Source organism: Pan paniscus, chromosome 13 (assembly GCF_029289425.2).
Source record: "Pan paniscus chromosome 13, NHGRI_mPanPan1-v2.0_pri, whole genome shotgun sequence".
Taxonomy (NCBI): domain Eukaryota; kingdom Metazoa; phylum Chordata; class Mammalia; order Primates; family Hominidae; genus Pan; species Pan paniscus.
Genome location: NC_073262.2, coordinates 99,171,173 through 99,199,138, shown reverse-complemented (window position 1 = coordinate 99,199,138; position 27,966 = coordinate 99,171,173). Strand labels below are relative to the sequence as shown.

The 27,966-nt window shown below is 37.5% G+C and overlaps 1 protein-coding gene across 7 annotated transcripts in view; it reads left to right on the top strand.

Annotated features, from left to right (window-relative positions):
- HECW2 (HECT, C2 and WW domain containing E3 ubiquitin protein ligase 2) overlaps positions 1-27,966 on the top strand; it is a 392,970-nt gene that overhangs the window by 15,133 nt on the left and 349,871 nt on the right. Inside the window, exons 1-2 of one of the 7 annotated variants that reach the window (XM_063595506.1) lie at positions 24,434-24,510; positions 25,713-25,917. The exons of the other annotated variants lie outside the window; for them this stretch is intronic. The gene's annotated coding sequence lies outside the window, so the exon portion shown is untranslated. Of the gene's footprint in view, positions 1-24,433; positions 24,511-25,712; positions 25,918-27,966 lie in introns of those variants that run through there. 7 annotated transcript variants of the gene reach the window in all.

The following is a 27,966-nucleotide window of genomic DNA, read 5'->3' as shown; positions in this document are numbered from 1 at the left end:
TTATTTCAGCCTCAAGGACTCCTTTTAGTATTTCTTGTAGGATGTGATGGTGACAGATTCTCTCAAGTTTTGCTTATTTGAGAATGGCTTAATTTTGCCTTCATTTTTTGAAGGATAGTTTTTCCAGTTATAGAAGTCTTGGTTGAACTTTTCTTTCAGCACTTTGAATTGTTATACTACTGCCTTTTGGCATCCTTGGTTTCTCATGAGAAATCAACTGTTATTTTTATTCAGGTTCCCTGTACATGCTGGAATATTTTTTTCATACTGCTTTCGTTTCTCTCTTTGTGTTTTGACATTTTGACTATGATGTACCTTGGTGTGAATCTTTTTTAGTTTATCCTGTTTGGAGTTTGTTTGAGCCTCCTGGATACATAGATTAATGGTTTTCATCAAATTCAAGAAATGTATGGCCACTAATCTTAAAAATATTCTTTCAATTTCTTTCCTCTTTTCCTGGAACTCCCAGTGTGCATATGTTGCTTTGCTTGTGGGTGTTTCACAGGTTTCTGAAGCTCTGTTAATTTTTCTTTGTTCTTTTTCTTTCTATTCCTAAGACAGCATAACCTCAGTTGATATATCTTCAAGTACACTGATTCTTTTTTATGCCTGTTCAAATCTACTATTGAACCCCTCTAGTGAATTATTCATTTCAATTACTGTATTTTTCCACTCCACATTTTCTTTTTGGTCCTTTAAAGCTTTTTTCTTTATATTGATATTCTTTGGTGAAGCATCATTTTTATACTGTACTTTAATTCTTTAGACATGATTTCCTTTAGTAATTTGAACCTATTACATAGCCTATGTAAAGTCTTGGTCTGATATGTCCAACACCTAGGATTTTTTGATGGCCTGCTTTATTTCCTGTGAATGGGCCATGCTTTACTGTTTATTTGTATGTCTTGTAAGTCTGTTGAAAAGTGGACATTTCAAGTAAGATAATGTGACATAGATTGTCCTCCCTCCCCAGGATGTGGTATTGTTGCTCTTTGTTGTTGTTTATTTATTGACTTCAGAATGAATTCTGTAGTCTGTATTCTTTGTCATATGTAGCTACTGGAGTCTCTGTCTGGTTATATTAGTGGTCAGCTGATGGTTGAAAGAGATTTCCTTAATTGCCTTGGACTAGTAAATCTCAGTCATTGCTGAGAGCTCTGTGTACATGTTGGGGGCATACCTTCAACAATCAGCAAGACAGTTGACAATTCTGCCTTAGCCTTCACTTACTGCTTGCACACGTCCTCAAGGTGAGCCAGAGATTAGAGCCTTCTTAGGTATGTCTTGGGTATGAGTACATACATGTGGCGTTCTAGAGTCTAAGGAATATGTCAGAGCTTTGCAAAGACCTATATGGACATCTCATTCCCCAGATCTTTCTTTTAAATTTTTTCTTTTTGCCAGTCTTTCCCCCAACATCAGGTCTAATAGATCCTTTTTCTTTGTTAATATCAAAGCCTTAAATAGATGACTAACATTATTATATTTAGTAAAATTTAATAAATGACTTTTTAATAAAATGACTAATTTGCAAAAGTAAAAATAAAGGTATAGTAGAAAAACAACATAATTAGAAGTTATAATAAAAACTTAAGCACAGCACACCTAATTTTTTCCTTATATTTTTCTGGTTTTGAAGGCATATATATTCCAATTGGGCAACATTCTGTGAATGCAACCAGCTGCATGTGGAGACATGTGTTGTATATGAACCTGGAACATATCCACCTTGTAAATACTGATTCTGAGATTCAAATATGTCCCTAATAAGTTCTAGCCTATCATTATCTCTTTTCCTTCTTCTTACACTTGCCTTGACAAAATCCGTTATTTGCATCATTTTGAAATATTTGATGTATCATAACTTTGTTGAAGAGTCTTCAGCCATTTTCCTTCCTGTATAAGTGGAAAACATTTTTATTCTTAGATGATTGAAAACTGGATTGACTGATGAATCCAATGGTTTATTTTTATTTCTACATCCATTTCCTTTTTTTCTAATAAACCTTTTTCCAGCTTTATTGAGGTATAACTGACAAATAGAAATTATATATTTATAATGTGTATAATTTGGTGTTTTGATATGTGTATACATTGTGAAATGATCACCACAATGCTTGTTAACATTTGTTATCTCACATGGTTATCTTTTTTTTGTGGTGAGAACACTTAAGATCTATCATCTTAGCAAATTTGAAGTATACAATTAGTGTTGCCAACTATAGATATCATGCGGTATGTTAGATTTCTTGAACCTATTCATCTTGCATAACTGAAACTTTGTATGTTTGACGAATATATCCCCATTTTCCCCACCTTCCCAATTCCTGGCAACCACTATTCTACTCTGTGCGTCTGAGTTGGACTGTTTTCGATTCCACATATAAGTGAGATCATGCAGTACTTGTCTTTCTGGACTATTTCACTTAGCATAATGTCTTCCAGGTTCATTCATGTTGTCACAAATGGCAGGATTTCCTTCTTTTTTAAGACTAAATAATATTTAATTGTACATACATGTACAGTCATGCATCACTTAATGATGGGGATAATTTCTATGAAATGTGTCATTAGGCAATTTAGTCATTGTGTGAACATCAAAGTATGTATGTACACAAACTTAGATGTTATAGCCTACTACACACTTAGGCTATATGGTATATATGGTATAGCTTATTGCTCTTGCGGTACAAACCTGTACAGCAGGTTTGTGCTGAATACTGTAGACAATTATAACACAATGGTAAGTATTTGTCTATCTAAACATATATAAACACTGAAAAGGTATAGTAAAAATATGGTGTTATAATCTTATGAGACCACCGTTAATATAGTTTAGATATTTGTTCCCTCCAAATCTCATGTTGAAATGTGATCCCCAATGTTGGAGATAGGGCCTAGTGGGAGGTTTGGGTCCCACTCATTTATGAGGGGGTGGATCCCTCATAAACGGCTTGGTGCCCTCCCGTTGGTGATGAGTGAGTTATTGCTCTGTTAGTTCATGCAAGAGGTGGTTGTTTAAAAGAGCTTGGCAGCTCTCTTGCTTCCTCTCGCCATGTGACACGCCTGCTCCTGCTTAGCCTCCCACCATGAGTAAAAGTTTCCTGAGACCTCACCAGAAGCCAAGCGTATATTGGTGCTATTTGTATAGCCTGCAGAACCATGAGCTAAATAAACTTATTTTCTTTATAAATTACCCAGTCTTATGTATTCCTTTATAGCAATGCGAAATGGACTAATACAGCTGTCATCTATGCAGCCCATTGTCTATGTTAAATGTAATTATGTGGCTCATGACTGTGTGTATATATCTATATACATACACCATATTTTCTTCATTCATGTACTGATGGACATTTGACTGTTTCCATACCTTGGATATTATGAATAATGCTGCTTTGAACATGGGAGTGCAGATGTCTTTTTGAGATACTAATTTGATTTCCTTGGGTTATATACCCAGAAATGAGATTGTTAGATCATATGGTAATTCTATTTTTAATTTCTTGAGGAACTTCCATATTGTTTTGCACAATGACTGTACCAGTTTACATTCTCACTAAGTGTACCAGAGTTCCATTTTCTCCAAATTCTTGCCAATATTGTCTTTTTGATAATAGCTATTCTAAAAAGTGTGAGGTGATATCTTATTGTGGTTTTGATTTGCATTTCTCTGGTGGTTAGTGATGTTAAGCATTTTTTCATACATACGTTGGCCAATTGTATTTTTTTTTTTTGCAAAATGTCTGTTCGGGATCTTTGCCTTTTTTTTTTTTTTTTTTTTTTTTTTTTGAGACAAGGCCTTGCTCTGTTACCCAGGCTGGAGTATAGTGGTATGATCATAGCTCACTGTAAGCTTGAACTCCTGGGCTCAAGCAGCAATCCTTTCACCTCAGCATGTGGATATTTAGTTTTCCCAACACCATGTATTTAAATGACTATCCTTTCCCTGTGATGTGTTCTTGGCATTCTTGTCAAAGATCAGATGACTGTAAATGAGTAGATTAATTTCTTGGCTTTTTATTCAGTTCCGTTAGGCTATATGTCTGTTTTTATGCTGGTACCATACTGTTTTGATTAATGTAACTTGGTAATATGTTTTAAAATTAGGAAATGTGGTGCCTTTAGTGTTGCTCTTTTTGCTCAAGATTGCTTTAGCTATTAGTGTTCTGTGGTTCTGTGTAATTTTTAGGATATTTTAAAATTTCTGTAAAGGATGCCATTGGAATTTTGATAGGAATTTCATTGAATCTGTAGATCATTTTGTGTAGAGTGGACATTTTAATGTTATTAATTCTTCCAATCCATGAACACAGATGTCTTTTTATTTGTCTGTATCTTTAATTTTCTTCATCGATATTTTATAATTTTTGATGCACAAGTCTTTCACCTCTTTGGTTAAGTTTATTCCTAAGTATTTTATTCTTTTTTTTTTCTTCTTGAGACAGAGTCTCACTCTATTGCCCACACTGGAGTGCAGTGGTGCTATCTCTGCTCACCGCAACCTCTGCCTCCTGAGTTCAGGCAATTCTCCTGCCTCAGCCTCCTGAGTAGCTGGGATTACGGGTGCATACCACCACGCCCAGCTAATTTTTGTATTTTTAGTGGACACGGGGTTTCACTATGTTGGCCAGGCTGGTTTTGAACTCCTGACCTCAAGTGATCTGCCCGCCTCATCCTCCCAAAGTGCTGGGATTACAGACGTGAGCCACCGTGCCTAGCCAAGTATTTTGTTCTTTTTGTCGCTATTGTAAATGGGATTATTCTCTTAATTTCCTTTTTGGCTAGTTTGTTGGTTGTGTATAGAAACACCAGTGATTTTATAATGTTGATTTTGTATCCTGGAACTTTTTTTTTGAAATGGGGATCCCACTGTATTGCCCAGGCTGGTCTTGAACTCCTGGGTTCAGGCAATCCTCTTGCCTCAGTCTCCCAAGTAGCAGGGATTACAGGCATGCACCATCCTGTCTAGCTGTTTATTATTTCTCACTGTTTTTTTTTTGTTGTTGTTGAGTCTGTAGGGTTTTCTATGTATATTATTATGTTACCTGCAAACAGAGATCATTTTACTTCTTCATTTATGAGTTGGATGCCTTTTATTTCTTTTTCTTGTCGAACTGTTCTGTTTCCCCAGCCTCTTGTTTGCCACAGCTGGTATTGCTGCCGAGGCATCCGCAGTGTTCGGCAATTGCAGCTGATTGTTTTCAACACATGCTGTGGGGATACGGCTTTTCCCATTGAGTGGGCACTGAGTCAGGTCCTATTAAGACAAGTCCTGAGAATAGGGCTTTTCCAGCTAACTGCCGGGTCATACAGTGATAATTTTCTGGGTTAGGGCCTTTTTGAGGAGCTCCAGACCTGTTTGCTCCCTTGTCCATGCACTCTGCCAGAGTGCTGTTTTCCATAGTTACCATGGCTACAAGGATCTGGGTTTTCAAGGGTCCTGTGATGCTGGGGAGAGAGTGATGGAAATAGGGCAAAAAATTAAAAAAAATAAAGCACACTGTCCTTACTGAGACTCAGATATTTTTCTTGAGTAAATCATCCTCATAATGTTGTAAGCCTATTTTTGATTTCCAGAGTTGTGAAAAAGTTGATTTTGACATTTTTTTTTTTTGGTCAGCATTCTTATTGCTTTTATGGAGAAACAAATTTCTGGGGGTCTTTATTCGGTCATTCTGAAAGTGTTTTCCCCTCTTACTGAATTATAAAACTGCCTGCCACTCTCCTGATGTTTTATTTGATTGTTTTCTTTTTTAGATCTTGAAACATGGTTTGTATTATCGCATTTCTCATCTTTGTCATCTGTTTTTCCTCCCCTCTTCTCCCATAGGTACATACTTAAAGAAAAGTCCATGTGTAGATTTTAAAAGACTTTTAATTTGGTAAAATACACGTCTTAGTCAGCTCTGACTGCTATAACGGAATACCATAAACTGGGTTGCTTCAATAACAGATATTTACTTCTCACAGTTCAGGAGGTTGGACAACCAAGATCAGAGTGCCAGCAGGGTTGGGTTCTTGGTGAGGGCCCTCTTTCTGGCTTATAGACAGCTGTCTTGTGGCTGTGTAGACACATGGCAAAAAGGGAGCTAGCTAACTCTGTGGCCACTTCTTATAAGGATACTAATCGCAGTCATGAAGGCTCTACCCTTGTGACCTAATTACCTCCCAAAGTCTCCACCTCCAAATACCATCACATTGGGAGTAGGGTTTCAACATGAATTTGGAGGGGGCAAGCACAAACATTTAGTCTATTGTAACATATACCATAAAATTTGCTATCTTAAACTATTTTTAAATGTACAATTCAGTAATGTTAAGTACATTCACACTGTTATGCAACCAATCTCTAGAACTCTTTCATCTTGCAAAACTGAAACTCTGGGGCATGGTGGCTCATGCCTGTAATCCCAGCACTTTGGGAGGCTGAGGTGAGTAGATTGCCTGAGCCCATGAGTTTGAGACAAACCTGGGCAATACAGTATGACTTCGTCTGTACAAAAATTTAAAAAATTAGCCAAGCATGGTGGCACACACCTATAATCCCAGCTACTTGAGAGGCTGAGGTGGGAAGATCGCTTGAGTCCAAGAGCTGGAGATTACAGTGAGCCGAGATCATGCCACTGCACTCCAACTTAGGCAACACAGTGAAATCCTGTCTCAAAAAACACAAAACAAAAACTTCTGAAACCCTTTACCCATTAAACAAAACTCCCTGTGTCCCTCTTCCATCAGTCCTTGGCAGTCACGACACTACTTTTTGTTTCTGAATTTCTGAATCTGATTGCTCTTGCTACCTCATATAAGTGGACTCACACAGTATTTGTCATTTTGTGACTGGCTTATTTCACTTAACATAATGCCCTCAAGATTCTTCCATGTTGTAGTATGTGTCAGAATTTCCTTCCTTTGTAAGACTGAAATATTTCATTGTATGCATATACCACATTTTTTTATTCATTCATTCCTTGATGGATTCTTGGGTTGCTTCTACCTTTTAGCTATTGTGATTAATGCTGCTATGAACATAGGTGTACAAACATCTCTTTGTGACCTTGCTTTCAATTCTTTTGGGTGTATGATTGGTTTATTTTTGCTTTGTATGGAAGCATCTATAGAAATACCCAAGTTGATAATTGATTTTTCTTTTCTTTTATTTTTTGAGACAGAATCTCATCCCGTTGCCCAGGCCGGAGTGCAGTAGCATGATCTCGGCTCACTGCAACCTCCGCTTCCCATGCCTCTCGTGCCTCAGCCTCCTGAGTAGCTGGGATTACAGGTAACTGTCAGCACGCCCAGCTAATTTTTGTATTTTTAGTAGACTTGGGGTTTCACCATGTTGGCCAGGCTGGTCTCAAACTCCTGACCTCAAGTGATCCACCCGCCTTGGCCTCCGAAAGTGCTGGGATTAGAGGTGTGAGCCACTGCGCCCAGCCTCAACTTGATAATTTTTAATAGGCCAGTAAACTTAATGATTTGCTCAGATTTTGTTATTTTTGATACATTCTTCAGTAGACACAACTAAGTATTGTTTGCTGTTCATTCCCAAACATTAGACATTACCTCACTTGTTCTCTTGTGTTTAAAGTGATAAAGTTTAAACAATTTTAAATGACACAAAGCCATGTCAGGGATTAGGAAATGAGTACATTACAAAATTAAATGTAATCTGACTTCTGATTCCTAGTTGAATCCTTAAACTGCTGTGCTTTGTTATTATTTTTGTCTAAAGGAAGAGTATAAGGGTAAGAAGTATTGTAGTTCTTTTGAATAAGCAATTAACACAGCATTTCATAGTCTAAATTTCATTGATAAATTAGTAGGTTATTGGGGAAATATATTTAGGGAAAGAAAGTTACAGTTTTAGTCATTGAGATAGATGTGAGTGGCCATACGTTCTTTGAACATCAGGGAAACAAACTCAAATACCTGCACTGCACAAGCAGGTAACAAGTCCGTGAAGCAAATGGGGTGAAGAATCTGGCAAACTGGACCTTACATGCACTTTCTAAAGGGACAGCTTCTACTGGCTATTGCTGGTTATTGTCCCATGATACTAGCTAGATATGCCAATTTTTCAAGAAAAATCAGAAATAATAATTTGTATGTGAAATCTTTTTATTTTGAGAAGTGAGCAAATAATTTATTTATTTCTATTTTTAAATTATACTTTAAGTTCTAGGGTACATGTGCACAACATGCAGGTTTGCTACATAGGTATACATGTGCCATGTTGGTTTGCTGCACCCATCAACTCGTCATTTACATTAGGTATTTCTCCTAATGCTATCCCTCCCCCTACCCCCCACCCCATGACAGGCCCCGGGGTGTGATGTTCCCCACCCTGTGTCCCAAGTGTTCTCATTGTTTAATTCTCACCTATGAGTGAGAACATGCAGTGTTTGGGTTTCTGTCCTTGTGATAGTTGAGCAAATAATTTAAACATTTCAATAAAATACTGTGCTGCCCAACCAGATAAGTTTGCAAGCTTGATTTATGACTCTGACGTCGATAAATTTGTGAATTCAGAGGGTAGCTGGTTTGATAGGTGCAATATAAATGATATGTTCATTATAATCTGAGATAATTGACTAAAATGATTATGGTAATTACATTTCTCGTGTTGTAAAGTACCATAAGGATCATCTAGTGTATCCATTTTATTTTATAGTTAAGAAAACAGGACCTTACAACGTTTAATGACTTTCTGTGTTTGCAGTCATATCTATTGAGACTTTTAGAACCATACAAAGCAAGCTAAAGGGTAACAGTGCCAGTGCCGCCTTCTGAAAATGCATTTGGATATCTCTTGTGTCTTTTATTTTCAGAAACAAGGTATTGCTGTGATGTCCAGGCTAGAGTGCGTTGGCTATTCACAGGTGTGATCATAGTGCATTATAGGCTTGAACTCCTGGGTTCAGGCATTCTCCTACCTCAGCTTCCCAAGTAGCTGGGACTTCAGGCACGTGCCACCATGCCTGGTTCTTGTGTCCTTATTAGTAATAACTTGGGTTTATATAGTACTTTTCCATGTGCCTTCACATATAGGTGTTATTCTCATTTGGTCACAGAAGAAACTGAGTCCTAAAGAAGTTTTGTAACTTGCTTAAGTTCACACAGCTCATTTATGAGAGATAGTGTGTTCATTATAATTTATCCTACAGCCTGGTACATCTTTGAGTATGATAATTACACTGGGACAATAGGCACAAATCGGGGGTCCTGGGAAGTCTCAGATAGAGGGTCCCCCTAGTGATGGAACTGATGTTAGGATCTAGTACCTTTATTTGTAAACTTTCCCTGTCTTAGCAGGAAGATAAATAATATGACAAAATTAAGGTTTCTCAAGGGAAAAATATATGTGTGTAGAATAGAGAAGCATAAAAAAGTATCATATGGAAAAAGTAGACAGAAGTCATTTTCTTCTTTGTGGTATTTATTTATCAAGGAGAAGTTGATGCTTGAGACACAAAGCCTATTTTATTTTATTTTATTTTAGTTTTGTTTAGTTTATTTTAGTTTAGTTTAGTTTAGTTTAGAGACAGTGTCTCACTGTGTCACCCAGGCTGGAGTGCAGTGGCACAATCATAGCTCATTATAACCTTGAACTCCTGGGCTCAAGTGAGCCTCCTGCCTCAGCCTCCTGAGTAGCCAAGGTTACAGATGTGTACCACCATGCCTAGCTATTTCTTTTTTCAAAGTTTTTGGAGAGATGGGGTCTCACTATGTTGCCCAGGCTGGTCTTGAACTCCTGGCCTCAAGTGATTCTCCTCCCTGGCCTCCCAAAGTGCTGAGATTTCAGGCATGAGCCGCCTTTCCCAGCCAGAGCCTATTTTATAACAAAGCTGTGAACATCTCATGTAATTTAGTGAATACTGCACTGAAAGTAAAAAACAGGATGGTTATATGGGCATTCACAATTAACATACACAACTGAAAGCACCCTGGACCTGGGATGTTTGAAGCATTGAACTAAAATTAATTGTGGATGCTGGGGATGCTACAGCGACCAGGTTATCAATTTCTCTGTCTCCTGATGAGGCTCGAGAGTAGCTGGTAGGGGACCCTGGAGTATCTATACTTGTTGATGGTTTAATGGGCGTAGTGCTCTTCAAGAAGTTAGTAAGTATTGTTTTTTTACCCTTGCGATTGTGTGGCTGACTAGGATCTGTGGCTTACTGCACTACCCAGCATTGCAAGAGTATCACATTGTATATTGCTAGGCCAGGAAAAGATCAGAGTTCAGAATCTAAAGTACGGTTTCAACTGAATGCATGTTGCTTTCACACCATTGTAAAGCTGAAAAATTGTAAATGAAACCATGGTTAAGTCCACATGCTTCTGGATTTATTATGGGGTTATGTCCTGATAAACCCATGGTAAAATTGAAAAATCATAAGTAAGCTCACCTATCATAAGTAAGGGGCTGTCTGTATTTCCTAGTTTTTGGCTTAGTGCTTTGTTAGGCTTTTTATTTTCCCCCATGTATTTTACTCACACTTCAGGTCTCCATTTTGTAGTAGATAGGAGTGGGTGAAACTAAGTACTGTTTGAGTTTTTAAGTTGGCTGCATTGACTGAGATGCTTTTAGGAAGTAAGGTTTCATATAATGGGAATACAGAAGTAACTATCATAACATAGAGGATTTTAATTTAGATATATATTTGAGTGTCCTAATGACTTTTTCCCCAAATTTTTAAAAAGAAACAGACACACAACTTCATGTTATGAGGTTTTAATGGATCCTTGAAAAAATTTGGAAATGAAAAGGTAATAAAGAGAGAACAAATGTAGCAAAATATGCAAACCCTTCAATTAGAACAATTCAATGTTTCTAGGAAATATGTTTGAAATATTATATTTATTAATTACTTTATTTTTAGGTATGTATAAGGTTAAAGTAAAATGAAAGATTTACTGGATAACTGTGCTTAAAATATTTACTGGATAACATGATTAAAATATTTTCTTTCAAGCTTTAAGATAAATATTCCATTTCTTAATTTCCAAAATGTGAGAAGACTTTATTTAGTGCTTTCAGTTTAATTCCCATTAGGGAGGAATGAAATTAATCTAGAAACAGATTTATTAAGACATCCTACTACTGAAATTTTTATTGTAGAAGATAAATAAGACTATGACTTTTGCCAAAGAACATAATTATTTCCAGGATTTCTTTGTGATAATGGCCCATATCAGCGTTAGATAATTAATTCTGGTTGAACATCTGGAATCAGAGAAATATCTAATTCCTGCGCTTTCCATCATCTACTTTCCCTAGGGCAATAGGCTCTATAGGCATGTGATTCCGCCTGCCTTCAAGGGAGTCTCAGGTGACAGGTTTGGCAGACATTTTACTGTGACAAAAAAGGGTCACCAGTTTATGACCTTTTTCAGTTAGCAACATCTGCTTTCTTGTTTTGAGGGACCCAACTGCCAAACCAACGCTTCATATTTTATATTTATGTAACATCAGCACACCACTTCTGGCACCAGTTTCTATGATTGTTTGGATATGAGCTAAGCTGCTATAATAGGCACTCCTCCAAAGCACAGTGGCCCAATAAAGACAGAAGCTTATTTTTGTCTTAACATTCTTTCTGTTATTTCTCTCTTATTTCTACTTAAGGGAAACAGGTGGGTCAGGATGGACAGCACTGCCCATTTCTTGTATTTTGTTGCTCTGCCATCCCTTGTCATCTGTGCGGTCAGAGATGCCTCATCCACATTTGTACCCCAGTCTGTGAGAACAGAGAGAAGCACAAGATGTGGAAATGGCATGTTACTTCCACTAACATTTCATCAGTGAGAATTTAATCTTATGACTATGCCTGCACTCAGTCAGGGGCAGGCAGGTGTTTTCTCTCCATGGATGGTCATGTACCCAGCTAAAATGCTGTTACTAGGAAAGAAGGAGAGATTAGATTTTGGGGAATGCCTAGCAATCTGCCAGAGTTACTTAATTCCTCAGAATCTTAGTTTCCTCTTCTCTAAAATGTGGTAATAATTTTATCTACCTCAGAGAGTTGTCTCGAAAATTGGGTAATACATAGAAAGTATAGTTTCTGAGGCTGAGGAAGGCAGATCACTTTGAGGCCAGGAGTTTGAGACCAGCCTGGCCAACATGCTGAAACCGCATCTCTACCAAAAATACAAAAAAAAAAAAAAAAAAAAAAAATTAGCTGGGTGTGGTGGCTGGCACCTGTAGTCCTGGCTACTGAGGAGGCTGAGGCAGGAGAATCACTTGACCCCGGGGAGGCAGAGGTTGCAGTGAGCCAAGATCGTGCCACTGCACTCCAGCCTGGGCAGCAAGAACGAGATTCCATTTCAAAAAAAAAAAAAAGAAAAGTATAGTTTCTGGTATATATAATATGCTCAATAAATGTTAGTTTTTAATTATGAAGATATTTTTCTAATGACAAGAGTAGCTATTGCTTTTTAGTTTATTAATGCATAAAGAACTTGTAAGCAATGCTTATTTTACTTCAGAAAAATTCTACTATTTAAAGCAGTAAAAGGCGCAGACCTAAATACGTGGAGACCATAGATATTACAGCACCATAACATCTGGGTTCTTTTTTTTTTTTTTTTTTTTGCTTATTTTTGAAAAAGCAAAATTATTAATGGAACAGCCATTTACACTGTTTCTTAGAATGGTTTTAATGTAGATAAAGCATAAGTAGGTTTTGAGGTAAGTAGTCCATTAGAGTAATTTAATTTCCCTTGCAAAAATTTTAGTTTTTTTTTCCTTTTAAAATGGGTCATCGCTAGAAGCAATTCATTTATTTGGCAAGATATTCTTAGCATATGGATTTGAGGCAGCGGTGAGAATTCTAAAATGCCTATGTAATTTAAAAAGTTGTTTCCTGGTAATTGGCTGAGGGAAACAAACGATAAAGTTTTTACTAGCCTAAAGAAAAACAAAAGCTGAAACATATACAAAAGTGGAAATAATTTACTAATATTTTAAACTGCTTGAGTTTGAAAGTAGGGAAAGTAACCTAGTATTGTGACTATTCACACGTACTATACATTATTTGCCATTGATAGCTATAATGAAACATTTAAATCCACAATTATTCTTTATTATTTTATAGACAATTATTATTTTTGAATAAAGAAAGATAACTTTATTTTGGGTTTTGGTTTCTTTACTTGTTAATTTCAGCCAGTTAATTGTTAAGGTTCATTATAATTTTTGAAAGCACTTTTTAGGAGAACTCAGTTTTTGGTCAAGAAGCAAAGATGAAAAGTGACTAGGAAGTTATTCAGAGATTTTTCACTAGTTTTGTGAAATTGGTGGTTAATATGGTTAAAGCACTCTGTATCCACTAGAAATATGTCTTAAAGATGAGGAAGCTGAACTTTAAATCTATTTGTTCATCTATTCCCTACTTTCAAAGGACATATGGGAACACAAAGTAAAGAACATGTCAAGTTAAATTTTTTTTTTAAACTTAGCATCTCTAAAGCATGTTCATTTGTTGCATAAGAATTCTTCTTTGGTTTCCTATTTTTTGGGCAAAATGCCGAAAGAGGATATGTGTGCCATCTGCTTTGTCATCATCAATTTTAGATTAAATTCCCCAAATTTAGATTGAGTTTTCACTGATTTAACCTGCAGCTTTTGGTAATTTTTTTCCTTGATCTCTGGCATAGCTTCTGACTATTTTGTGGGTGAGTTAAAGATGATGTTTAGATGTAGTAAGATAGGGGTTGGGTTACTGCAGCCACTGGCCTTGCAATTAGTTAAGTTGGACTTCATTGTGAAGTTAGTGGGGAGCATTGGGCAAAAGAGAGTGGTGAATTTTACCAAAAGGTTTTTCTGTTTAATTAATTCATTATTAGCTAGGCTCTGTTTAACTATCTCTGTGAAGAAATAGTTAAGTTGCTTGCCTCAAAAAAAAAAAAAAAATCAAAGCATAGAAACAAATTACCACTCGACTTTTAATGTATTGTCTACTAGACTGTACTGCTCATTAGGCTTTTATTTGATATGCTATTTTATTTTTCAATTTTTAATTATAATCTATGTAAATTTGGAATATTGAATGTATAGGATGGAGATGACTTTAATTGCTGTCAAACTCCAAGGATAAGTTAAGTAGGAGGCATGAGGTTGAGGAACATAAGTTTTTATGAGAAAAAATAAGGTTAAGAGAGAATAAGAAAAAACAGTAATGAATGTTTAAATTAAAAATATTTCCTCTTTCCCTCAATTTTTAATTTAAAAAAACTTCTAACTGCAAAAAAAGTTGAAATAAAAAGAAAAAGCAGCACTCATAAGATCCATCTGTTGCATTCTGTCACATTTGATTCTCTATGTATGTGATATATTTATTTAGAAAGCTTTTAAAAATAAGTTATAGATACCATTAAACATCCTGCCTGAATACTTCCACACTTCCTGAGAATAAGGACATTCTCCTACCATCCCTAATATTATTGTTTTTGTGGTTATTACTGTTGCTGAATCTTCCTAATTAATCATAATTCAATAATATCATCTCATGTACATTTTATGTTGAATTATCCCATTTTTTAAGGATCCAGGATGCAATAAAATTTCACACATTGCATTTGATTGTCATGCCTCTTAATCTCATTTTAATCTGGAAAAATTCCCCTGCCTTTTTTTAAAATTATGACTAATTTGAAGAGTGTAGACCAGTTATAGGATGTTCTATATTCTGGATTTGTCTGTTTCCCATTTTTTAGATTCACTTTTTTTGGCAAGAAGACAGCTGAGGTGATATCACTACTACTTCCCATCAGAAGGCACAGGATGTCTGCTACTGGTGATTGTGGAATGGGATTGTTTGGTTAAGTGTTAACTACTGTAGCTTTCCCATATACAAGTACCTGTGTCCTTTTGTGATTAGTAAATAGTCTCTGGGATGATACTGTGTGAGATCATGTGAATATCCTATTCCCCAATAATATTTTCCCAGGTACTTCTAGGCATTCATAGGTGATTCTTGCCTGAATTAATTACAGTGAAGATTGCAAAGGGATTATGTTCTAATTCTGTAATCCCTTTTTCATTTAATAGATAGCATTTTGCAAGAACTTCCCTCACATCCTTCCACTCCCCCTTAATATGGATTCATGGATTTTTAAATTAAATGTATTATATTTAATACTTGATGATCAGTATTATATTTTTAGATGCACAAATTATTCAGATCTAGCCAGTGGGTGCCTTTTCAAGCTGGTTCCTGTGTTCTTTACTTGACTCCTGTAGTCTTTGAGCACTTTCTTGCATTCAGGAATGAATTTTGTTTGTTTGTTTTTGTTTTTTGAGATAGAGTCTCACTCTGTCACCCAAGTTTGAGTGCAGTGGTGGTGTGATCTCAGCTCACTACAACCTCTGCCTCCTGGGTTCAAGCGATTCTCCTGCCTCAGCCTCCTGGGTAACTGGGATTACAGGTGTCCGCCACCACATCTGGCTAATTTTTCAATTTTTAGTAGAGACGGGGTTTTGCCATGTTGGCCAGGCTGGTCTCAAACTCCTGACCTCAAGTGATCCACCTGCCTCGGCCTCCCAAAGTGCTGGGATTACAAGCGTGAGCCACCGTGCCCAGCCAGGAATGAATATTTTTTATGTGACTAAGATAACGTTATAACATTTATTTTATAATAAAGCAGTAAAAGTGGTTTAGACATTTTACACAAACTAATTTTCTTCTATCATCGTTTGATGGAAAGTTCTTCTTATAGTTTCAGTGATAACTGAAATAAGTGTATACCTCTTAATTATTGAAGATTATAAGCATATCAAGAGGCTGGTTTCTGGTGTGTTTCTCAAAGCTAGTACTTTTCTCTTATTTTTGAGACAGGTTCTCTCCCAGGCTGGAGTACATTGTGCGTTCATGGCTCACTGCAGCCTCAACCTCCCAGGCTCAAGCTATCCTTCCACCTTGGCCTCCGAGCAGCTGGGACTACAGGTGTGCCTCACCACACCTGGCTAATTTTTAAATTTTTTGTAGAGACAGGGTCTTGCTATATTGCTGAGGCTAGTCTTGAACTCCTGGGCTCAAGTGATCCTTCTGCCTCAGCCTACCAAAGTACTGGGATTACAGATGTGAGCCACCAAACCCGGCCAAAGCTGGTACTTTTCTGATTTGTGATTCGAATAAAAAATTCTGAGTGCTGCCTCCTGGGAACCTCTGTGAATGGATGCCTAAGATGGAGAAATACTTTGGGACAGCCCTCCTTACATGTATTTCTGCTCTGTCCCTCCTGCTTCTTGTGTATTTTGGAAATGCAGTGATAAGGCTGGGGTTTACTTGTGCTCATTTTCCATTATCTTTCCCACATTTTAATTGGACAATATCTAAATTGCTTCTCTGTATCCATTTTACCTGTCTTTTATATTTCCAAGCCCTCTTTCAGCTTTAGCTACTGAAAATGCCATTGAAAACAGTTTAAATAAATAACTCATACAGGGAGAATATCATTAAATTTTAAATATTGTCAAAAGAATGTGCTGTAAAGTATACTGAATTCCTCCTTTGTAAAATTCTGGTATAAGTGGCTTTACTTCTTTATACATTTAAAGTACATGTAAGAAATTTAGTATGTATCACTTGTGCTATTGTTTCTAACTTGGTTGGAGGGTGGGAGGGTTTAAAGCTGGGAAAGGGAAGGAACTATGAAGGAATCTTTTACTAGACTGACATTTATTCCACCAATTCATTGTCTTTGGATATTCTGCTTAACCACCTGCGAATCTATTCAGCATATCATTATTTAGGCTGCATGTCTCTATTCTTGGCCACAAGAGTGTTTTAAGAGACTTCATACCATGCCGACATCTAAATATGCTGTCTAAAGCGTTGTCATACCCACCATTCTCCTAACCCTGTCAAAAGGAAATAACATGTTTGGCATAACTTATTCTTAGTGAAACCCTGCTGTTTTCTACTGATTGCCTCTTTTCATTGCCTCTAAGTTCTCACAGACCACTTATTTGGTAAACTATTTTAGAGGTGTGCAGGGTAGGACATCAGGCTCTGTGAGTCTCAGAATCTACCTTTCCTCCTAATCTTTGCCCATCCCAAGACATCAGTTCTTTCCCTGTAGCTGGATGTTGCCTGTGCTGCTGGGTAAGGCAAATCTCTAACTAAGAAGTCATTGTATGTATTAGGGGAACCAGCCCCTGATATTTCAACATAGGTTCTTTTCTATTTTCCCTAAGTGCCGGCCAGTCTGAGAAATAAAGGGAAAGAGTACAAAAGAGAGAAATTTTAAAGCTAGGTGGCCGGGGGAGACATCACATGTTGGCAGGTTCCGTGATGCCTCCTGAGCTGTAAAAAACAGCAAGTTTTTATTAGCAATTTTCAAAGAGGAGGGAGTGTATGAATAGGGTGTGGGTCACAAAGATCACATGCTTCAAGGGCAACAAAAGATCACAAGGCAGAAGGTCAGGGTGGGATCACAAGGTCAGGGCAAAACTAGAATTACTAATGAAGTTCCATGTCCCACTGTGCACGCATTGTCATTGATAAACATCTTAACAGGGTTCAAGAGCAGAGAGCAGGTCTGACTAGAATTCGCCAGGCTGGAATTTCCTAATCCTAGCAAGCCTGGGGGCACTGCAGGAGGCCAGGGCGTGTTTCATCCCTTATCTGCAGCTGCATAAGGCAGACACCCCCAGAGTGGCCATTTTAGAGGCCCCCTCTGGGAATGCATTCTTTTCCCAAGGCTGTTAATTATTAATATTCCTTACTGGGGAAAGAATTCAGCAATATTTCTCTTACTCATTTTTGGTAATAAGAGAAATGTGGCTCTGTCCTGCCTGGCTCCCAGGCAGTTAGACCTAATGGTTATCTCCCTTGTTCCCTGAACATCGCTGTTATCCTATTCTTTTTTCAAGGTGCCCAGGTTTCATATTGTTCAAACACACATGCTTTACAAACAATTTGTGCAGTTAATGCAATCATCACAGGGTCCTGAGGCGACATACATCTTCAGCTTACGAAGATGACAGGATTAAGAGATTAAGGTAAAGACAAGCATAGGAAATTATAAGAGTATTGATTGGGGAAGTGATAAATGTCCATGAAATCTTCACAATTTATGTTTTTCTGCCACGGCTTCAGCAAGTCCCTCCGTTCGGGGTCCCTGACTTCCCGCAACAGTATGGACTTTTTTGTGGGAAAATTATTTGTGTGGATCCACCAAGGAAATGTCTGCAGAGTCCACTTTGAGAAAAGCTGACTTGAGAAACTGATTTTCTGGACACATTGTATTAATTATTTCTGTAAATGAGAAAGTCACTGAACTGGTAAAATATATATTTTTTAGATTATCCAAAAAAATGAACATGCAATTAAGATTTTTTTTAAAGCTTAGTTCCCTGGAACAGGGACAGGGAGTGCAGGCATATGAAGATCTCAGATAAGAAACAGTGGTTAAGGCTGGGCACAGTGGCTCAGGCCCGTAATCCCAGCACTTTGGGAGGCCCGAGGTGGGCAGATCACCTGAGGTCAGGAGTTTGAGACCAGCCTGGCTAACATGGTGAAACCCCGTCTCTACTAAAAATACAAAAATTAGCTGGGCATGGTGGTGGGTACCTGTAATCCCAGCTACTTGGGAGGCTGAGGCAGGAGAATCACTTGAACCTGGGAGGTGGAGGTTGCAGTGAGCCGAGATCGCGCCATTGCACTCCAACCTGGGCAACAAGAATGAGACCTTTGCTGTTAAAGGGTAGTCCCTGCAGCAGCAACATCATCAGGGTGCTTCATAGGAATACAGACTCTCAGGCCCTAATCCAGCCCTGTTGAGTCAAAATCTGCATTTTGACACCATCTCCAGGTGATTCATATACAAATTAGGTTTCAGAAGCTCTGGAAATCATTTTCATGAGACCGTCCCTCTCTGCAAGTGAACTGGTAGAGAGATAAAGACTCATCTTGTGAAGTACCTGCAGATACTAAATAGCATAATTAGGAAAATCCTTTTAGAGTGAAAGGAATTCAGATATTTATTGTACATTGTTGGCTCAATACAATTGTTTAATATTGACCTTCCTAGACTGTACCTTGTGAGATTTAAGATGTATGCAAATACAATGACTATTTTTTTCAAAAAATGATTTTTGTAGTCATTTTACTAGCCATAAGCCAGAGTGCTCAAAACCTTTCCCCCTTTTTCTGCTTTCTGTATTCTTTCTAAAGGTGGCTAAATTGTCGAAGTTATAATTCAGCATGAAGAGAAAACTCCAAGAAAAAAGGCTTTAGCTGGGGCCATGCCTCTGTTGTTTGCATCCTAACTTTGTTAGAGCTCCTTAAGCACAGTAGGGCCTCATCTGTTCCATGACACTGCAGGCTTGTCGCATAACCCTATGAGTAGTAATCAACTGGACTCCAGATGTTGCTATCTCACATTAGCCCAACGTTAGCTTCAATAATGTTGATGGCAGCTTGATATATATCAGGGTTTCCTAGCTTTCTTAGATGTCTTACTTATATTGGGGGTGATGAAGGAATTGAACCTCCTCCCTTTAGCTGAGACATCCCCACGTGTTTCTGAAGAGTGGACATGTCAGGTAGGACTCTGATGGGCTGGTGTATGTGCTATTGAAGAAAATAATTTAAGCCAATGTCAGATTGCAGGTGCATCTTACTGGCTCACTCAGGTGGGAGGGTCTAGTGGGAACTGTGGGTGTTGTGAGCTGGCAGAGGGCATCATTATGGTGTAGTGAAAAGAACATTGTGTTTCTAATTAGGTAGATGTAGTTTGAATCCCAGCTCTCCTGCTTATTAGTTCTGCAACCTAGTAGCAGTTATTTGGTCTCTGATTTTTGAGTTCCATAATTGTAAAAATAGGGTTAATTTCTATCTCCCTGGGTTGTTGTGAGACTCTAATGAGATGATGTATTAAGAGCCTAATATCGTGCCTGGCATAGAGTAGGTGCCCATTAAATGGTAAGTTCACATTACTAATCCATTTGGTATATTAAACAATTCCATACAGGTTTTTTTAAATGCCTGCCCCAGCTAAACTAAGTAAGGATTTAAGTAGCTTCTGATAGTTTTGCCCATCAAATGTATTTTCAAGTGATTCTTTGCCAGGTAAGCATCATCTTCTGTTATTGCCGCTGTGGCAGACACAGGCCTTCAAAGGCACAATGCTGTCAACCTGGCAGATTCATCAGCTGGATCAGAGCCAGCAGGGATTACATGTCCAGAAAGCTGAGACTATTCCATTTTACACAAGGGATACGCCAACATGTCAGCTAGAATCAAGGAAAAGGGACTACGTGCTTAAAACAATAACAAGTGGTAAAAAGAGCTTTGGTGAATTAATCACGTTCAAATGGTTGCAGTACCTGGTGTTGTTTTCTATGAAGAAGGCTATGAAATGCAACATTTTGTTTCAAAAAGTATGCTCATGCTCATATAATATCCTGGAAAGGACATTTTTCTTTATAATTATAAAGGGTGTAGAGTTTGATGTAAAGCTCTCCAAATTCACAACTCTGCTTATATCAGGAAACCAGGAGGTGTGGCACAAAATCCTAACTTATTAGTGTTCTACCTGTGAATATTTGACTGTAGACTTCTTCCATTACTTTTCTCTCTCTATTTCTGAATCTGAACCCATAGCCCGTCTGAGTTTGAAAGCTCTGATTTTAGGTATTGAAGTAGTGTCTTGGTTATTTTTTAACTTTTAAGTGGTTGCTGTTTAGAAAATGTTAGAAAAATAACTTTAATCAGATTTAAGAAAACTACTGGATGAAGAATATTTTTTGTTTTGACTAAATTACATTGATTCATCTTTTAAATGGGGATTATAATGGTACCTATTCCATAGGATTAGTATCTACCTTACAGAATAAATAAAGTATTAATAATATATGTGAAGTGTTTAGTATATGGTGCTTGGCATGCCATAAGCATATTTTATAATCGTGTTAAGTATTATTAATTTTTTGCTATTGGTTTCTCTCTGCTTACAAAACAGAAATTTTCATTGTAGAAAATGTAAAATAAAACAAAGAAAAAAAATCACATAAATGCTCTACCTAATAACAGATACTGACATTTTAGTACATCTTCCCAGCCTTCTGTTTCCCTACATGCATATATTTTACATAAGCCAATCAAAATTGTAGTAGTTTCAAACTTGCATTTTTCACTCATTATATTAGCAGGATTTTCCCATGAAATATTATCACATGATTTTATTGTCATTTTATTTTACTTATGTCCTAAAACTTGTTTCCTCTATTGTTAGATATTTGTGTTTTCAGTCTTTCATTAGTTATTAGGAGCTCTCCAGTGAATTTTTTTTTCCCCTTGGGCTGAGTTGGAAGAGGGATTACTGGATTAAAAGCTGTATACACTTTTGTGCACATTGCAAAACTGTCTTTCAGGGAAGTTCTACAAATTTATATTCATACTTGGAATATATGAAATTTGGTGCTTACTCCTTCTGACACTGGGACATGATACTTTTTTTTTTTTTTTGAGATGGAGTTTTGCTCTTGTTGCCCAGGCTGGAGTGCAATGGTGCAATCTTGGCTCACTGCAGCCTGCGCCCCCCAGGTTCAAGCAATTCTCCTGCCTCAACCTCCCAAGTAGCTGGGATTACAGGAATGTGCCACCACGCCCTGCTAATTTTGTATGTTTAGTAGAGATGGGGTTTCACCATGTTGGTCAGGCTGTTCTCGAACTCCTGACCTCAGGTGATCCGCCCACCTCAGGCTCCCAAAGTGCTGGGATTACAGACATGAGTCACTGCATCCTGCCAGACATAATTTTTAAAAAGTCTCAATTTAATAGGTTAAAAATACCATTTTTATGTAAAACTTAAATATTTTCTACTAGTATTGAACTTTTTATGTTCAGAAACTCTATTATTCTATATGAGTTTGCTTATCTGTGTCCTTTGAACATTTTGTGGGAGTTAGTTATTTATAGAAATCTCTAATTTTTAAGGCTATCAACTCTTAATCAGGAATACTGCAAGTATTTTTCCATAGTTTTCAATTTGCCTTTTAAGTTTGTTCTCAATATTTTTGATAGAGATTTTTAGTTTTTGGTAGTCAGATGTAACAGTTTCTTTTTCTTCTTTGTTTCTGCCTCTGTGTTATGCTTGGGATATCTATCTCCACTCCAAGATTACACCATCGTCTATGTTTTAGTTCATTTCTTCATCCACGTACCTTAATCCCACAGATGTTCATTGAATGTCTCTTATATGGCAGGGCTAAGACAATTGCCAGGCAAAAAGTAATATACCTTACACATTTGGAGCTTCAATCTGGTAGGAAATTGACCTTAATAAGGACATGATGCTAAGTGAAATATGCCAGGCACAGAAAGATAAATACTGCATAATCTCACTTATAAATGGAAGCTAAAGAAAGTCAACTCATAGAAACAGAGAGTAGAAGGGTCGGGAATAGAAGGGTCGGGAACGGGAGAAAATGGGAGATATTGGTCAAAGGGTACACACTTCTAGTTATAAGATGAATACATTCTGGAGACTTACTGTACAGCATGATGACTATAGTGAATAATAATATATTGTATACTTGAAATTTGCTACGAGAATAGATCTTACATATTCTCGCCACAAAATCAAGGTAATTATGTGAGGTGATGGACATGTTAATTGGCTTGATTTTGGTAATCATTTCATAATGCATACATATATCAAAACATCATGTACTCTTTAAATATACAAAATTTTCAATTGTCAATTATACCTCAGTGAAGCTGCAAAAAGGAGAAAATAGGCCTTAATTTCTCTTAAATTTGCACAAATAAAATTAAAACTGTGCTAAGTATTATGAAGGAGAGGTAAATAGTAAAATAAAAATGTCTACTGAGGTTAACTGACCTGCTTGGGGAGGTCTGGGAGGGATTTCCAGTGGAAGTGGCCTTGATGGAAGATTGTAGTTGAATCACATAAGGAGGTGGTGGAGGAAGGCATTTCAGGCCTGGCAGATGCCACTGTGGCTGAAGCACAGAGATCAAGAAAGATAAAGCAGGATTATGTCAAGAAATGGCTGGAAAGGAATTTTGAAGCTAGACCTTGTGGGGACTTGTAAGTCTTGTTAAGGATTTTGATACTTTGTTGTAAGAGCAATGGAAAACCACTAATGCCATTTAAGGAGGATGCTCAGAGTAGGTGATATGATGCTGTCTTTTCTTTTTAAAAAATACTTAACTCTTTAATTCTTTTGGAGTTTATTTTTATGGGGCCTACAAATATTTTTTTCTAAGCAGTTAAAGTCACTGTACCTTTAGTTGAATAATTTTTTGTTTTCCCATTTTTCTGAAGTGTACTCTTATCATAAAGTAAAATTTTATATATCACTTGTGTCTTTTATGCAGCAAGATGTTTTGATAGGACCTATGTGCTATGATCTGAGTGTTTGTGTCCCCCCACCACCAATTCGTATGTTGAAACCTAACCTGCAATGTGATGGTATTAGGAGGTGGCCTTTGGCAGGTGATTAGGTCATGACAATGGAGCCCTCATGAAAAGGATTCGCACCCTTACAAAACAGGCCCCATGCAGCTGCCTTGTCCCTTCCACCACATAAGGACCCAGCGAGAAGGAGCTCTGAATCGGAAAGGAGCCCTCACCAGACACCAAATCTGCCTGCTTGATCTTGGACTTGATCTTGCACCTCCCCGCCTCCATAATGATGATAAATACATTTCTGTTGCTAATAATCTACCCAGTTTATGGTATTTGTTATAGCAGTCCAAACAGAAAAAAATTGCTTGTTTTTTCTTCCTTATTTAGTCTTACTTCAGTGGAATCTGTTCATTCCTATTTTAGGCCATATTTATCCTTATTCTCAGTGTCTGTATTTTGGGCGACCTTGAAGGTTTGACAATCCCCCTTTGGCCTTTTAAAGTAGAGGGCAGAGTGTTGTGCACAGTCTGGACCCAACTGTGTTTTATCTTGGCCTTTATTGGCTGTGGATCTGTTGTCCCGTGCAGGGATTTTTTGGTCTCTTGTTCAGGTCTTTTTATGAGGGCGGGAATTGATTCTGTAATGATGTGAAAACATAAGTATTTTGCAAGCCAACAATTTTGCACACTGCAGAGCCTACTGCTCTTCGTTCTTCTAGGCTAAACTTCTCCGATGATTGACTTATGGATCAAAGCCCCAGACCCATTGCATGCTGGAAGATGAAGCTGGTGGAAATTAAAGTGGAATTGGAATAAGAAAAGACTTACTGAGAGAAAGGGACAGTTCTCAGTGATTTTAGAAAGCAGGTTAAGGGTGTAGTTTGCCCCCCTTTGTGTCCAAAGCCCAGTTTCTGGGAGGTGGGGCACATATTTTGGCTAGGTGAAGGAAATTCTGCTGTTTGACCATCCTCCTCATTCTTTGATTAAGGTCTCAGGGCTTCAACTGAGTTTTAGTTTTACTAACATTTAGTTAGTAGATGTTTCTTCAGTTTTTTCATAGATCATTGAGCCATTTGTCAAGATTCCAGGACTGTGAAAACATCAATACGATGATGAGCCAGTGAGCGTAAGTCACAAGTTGTTTTTTGCCATCATAATTCAAAAATCTTTTTAAGAGAAGCCCTCCAGCCCTATCCTAGATATCAGGGAGCTACCCTCCCTGGCAAACAACCTCTTGGCTTTTGTGCCATTTGGGGCTGTATTATTTTGTTTGAGTGAGATGTCAAGTTTACTGACTGAAGAGTTTTTTATTGGTTAGGTGGAAGTGACACTAGCACATAAATATATTTTGAGGCTTGTGTGGATTGGATATTACTGATTGGATATTACTGAGGCTCAAGTTAATGGTGTTTTAGGTTAAAAACTTACCTAGTATGTGGAGCATCAGTTTGATTCAGTATACAATTCTATAAGAAGCTTTCTTTGGTCTAGTGAGCCACTGGCCTGAAGACTTCTACAGACTGTTGTTCCGCAAATCAGAGTTTAAATGCAGATGTCTCCTAGACCAACAAATTGCTGCAATTTTCTACCATGTTTTCTTGGTCACTGCTTCATCCTGCTGAGGAGCCTGATGGCAGTGGGGTAGTGCCTGGAAGTATAATTTTGTTGAAGGGCGTAAGGCAAACACTTATTACCATTTGTAATGCTCTGCTTACTTGCTTATTATCTGTCTCCTCAGTAGTCTCTAAGCAGTGGCATGCATATCTGTTTTATTCTCTACTGTGTGCCCAGGGTCTAGCACAGTATCTGGTGCTCCATGTATATTTGATGAATGAATGAATGAACTTGAAAGAGTCTCAGTGCCAAGTACCCACAGGTTACAGGGAAGTTATAGACAAGTTTTTGCCTTTATTGGTTAACCTGCAACTTCAATTAACTTGGTTCCAAAACCTCTTCAGATGTAGTAGAATTACTACATGTAATGCATACTATTGGGTGGAATTCAAACAAAATGGTGTTTCTGAAGAAGAGCAATTGCATGTGAAATACATTTTCTTGTGACTAGCAAAAATAATTTATTAGCCTCTAGCTCATTTAAATTTGATTCCTAGAAAGCAGTTATAGTAAAACACAAAAGCCTGTGAGAAAAGATGTGATATTTTTCCCTTTGGCCCTACTCGCCCACCCCTTCTGGGGCTTGGGGCACAGTCATCTCCCCCTGGGGCCTTATCCAGATTAGGTAATGGAAACATTTTTCCTCGGGTGGGATGGAGATTTGGAGACTTTCTGGGTTCTAGGGTTATACTGAGAGGGACTTTATTTTGCTAGAGACTTCCTTAATGCCGGAGACATTTTGAGGCCAGATCTGGAAGTTCCTTTCCCTGATTCACTGAAGAGGAAGGATTCACCCTCTCACTGCCATTCTGGCCTCTACCCTTTCCATGGAAGTAAAATCTAATGGAACCAAATGGTGGAGATGCTTGGCCAGCCACAGAGAAAGAATGAGAGGAAGCCTCAGGCTCAGGAAGAGGAGGTAAGACACTTAAGGAACCATAGGGAGAGGGAGAGAGGAAGGACTTCCTTTGGCCTCTCAAGGTGATTATGTGAAGAGTTGAGCTGGTGATTTAGGGAACAATAAAAGAACTGTTTTGTACCATGCTCCTGACTCTGCACTTTATCTTTTAATAGTAAGGCTTCTTTGCTAATGGACTATGAATATATCTCTGTTTTCTCTGAAGATGGAGGCTAGGTCATCTTCTGTGAGTGAGACAGATAAAGGCTGTGTGGAAATTTTGAGGAGAATGGGGAAAGTAAGAAATAGTTGTCATGAAAGTGGACCAGAAAGCTGCCAGGAGAAAACTTAGAAGGATTTCCAGGCAGCCAAGGGCCTAAGGGTCACTTTGTTGGGAGAATATAAACGTTTTCTCACACAAACCTGATTGGTCAGCTGCACAGCCTTTAAGAAGCTTTCTTTGACCATAAAGCTTTAAGTTTGATTTACAACTTAAATATCTCTCCCTGGTACTCGCATGTCAACTTGGCCATGCATTATAATTCTTATCATTTTGGGTTGAAATATTAGTTCCCTGCATCTCTCTTTTCAAAGACAGGTCATGCCTTGTTTCTTCTTTACCTGTAGGACCTAGTCCTGTGGCGCTGTCTTAATAGGCTCTGGGTAATGTTTGAATTAACCCAGATAAGTAGAGAAGGGTGAGAAGTGATTCAGGACGGTATGTTGTCATGAAGGCTGAGGAAGTGATAGCTGACAGTAAGAAATGCTAGGAAAATAAAATGAAGAAGTATTGCATATGAAGAAGGTCAGCTGATGACCTTGGAGAGGAGAGCTCCAGGCAAATTTGGATCCTGAAGACAGATTGCAGAGGCCTATGAAAGGAATGCATGACTGAATATTATTGTTTCCTCAGAATTTAGTGTAATTTTCAATTCATATTGATTCTCTTTCAAATCAGGGAATAATTATTGTACATCTAAGCTTAAAAGAAATTAATAGTCATGTTTACCATTTAAACAAAGTTATCAGATACTATATTTAGATGACCTGAAACTGCAGAGATGTTAAATCTTTCTTTATATAGTATGCACAGGGAAAAATTATATTATACCTGTATAAAGAAGCATGTTAAATCCAGACATTTGTATATTTTGAATTATCATCTGGAATAGAGTTTTAGAGTAAACAGAAGCCAAGTTCTGCTAGGTTATGTCTATGAATATCAGTCTTTCCATTTTCTAGAGTGGAGTGATTCAAAATAGTTGTGTTATCTACAGACTGTCACTTTTTAACAATAGCTTGACTTTTTTTGGTCTTTTAAGGTCTCATACAAATGTTTGCAAAAAGGAGTATTTACTTACTATTTCTTTTCACTTAACTTTCTCCTGCCCATGTCCTTGGCTGTAAGTGTGTGTTTCTTCCTAATAAAATGAAGTGGGTGTGTCTCTTAGCTGTTTTCATTGTGAAACTTTTATTCTTTTGGTCCCTGAAGTATTGCATTTCTTTGGCTTCTTCTAAACTTATGTAGCCTATGGAGCTATTTATCTGGTCTGTTGTGGTGGAGATGAGAGGAACATTTGGATTTCATTTAACTTCTTAGTTGCCTTTGGAGGCAATGGAATTTTTACTGGATAAAAAGACAAACACTTAGATTTCATCCTAATTGGAAGTTTGAATGTTTGGCACTGTCTTGTGTACATGCTAGCAATAAGGCATGAAAGGTTTAAAATCTTTATTGATCTTATTAGAAATTCTTTTTTATATTAATTTTCTTGGTTGTAACTAAAGTTCTTCCAGTTGACTGTATTTGGTCTTAAGCTATAACAAACTGCTAAGGCAGAAGATAAGAATTGGATGTTCTCATTGATCATGTATACATCTTCCTGAAAGAGATTATTTAAATAGATGCCTAATAAATTATAGTACATTCTTACAATAGAATTCTATTTTGCCATTTAAAATGACACTGTAAGAAAAAATTTATTGCCACAAGGTGGTCTCTGCAATATATTTTTAAGGCAATAAAGATAGTCACAAAATAGCATTTATAACATGTTCTCATTTTTGTTA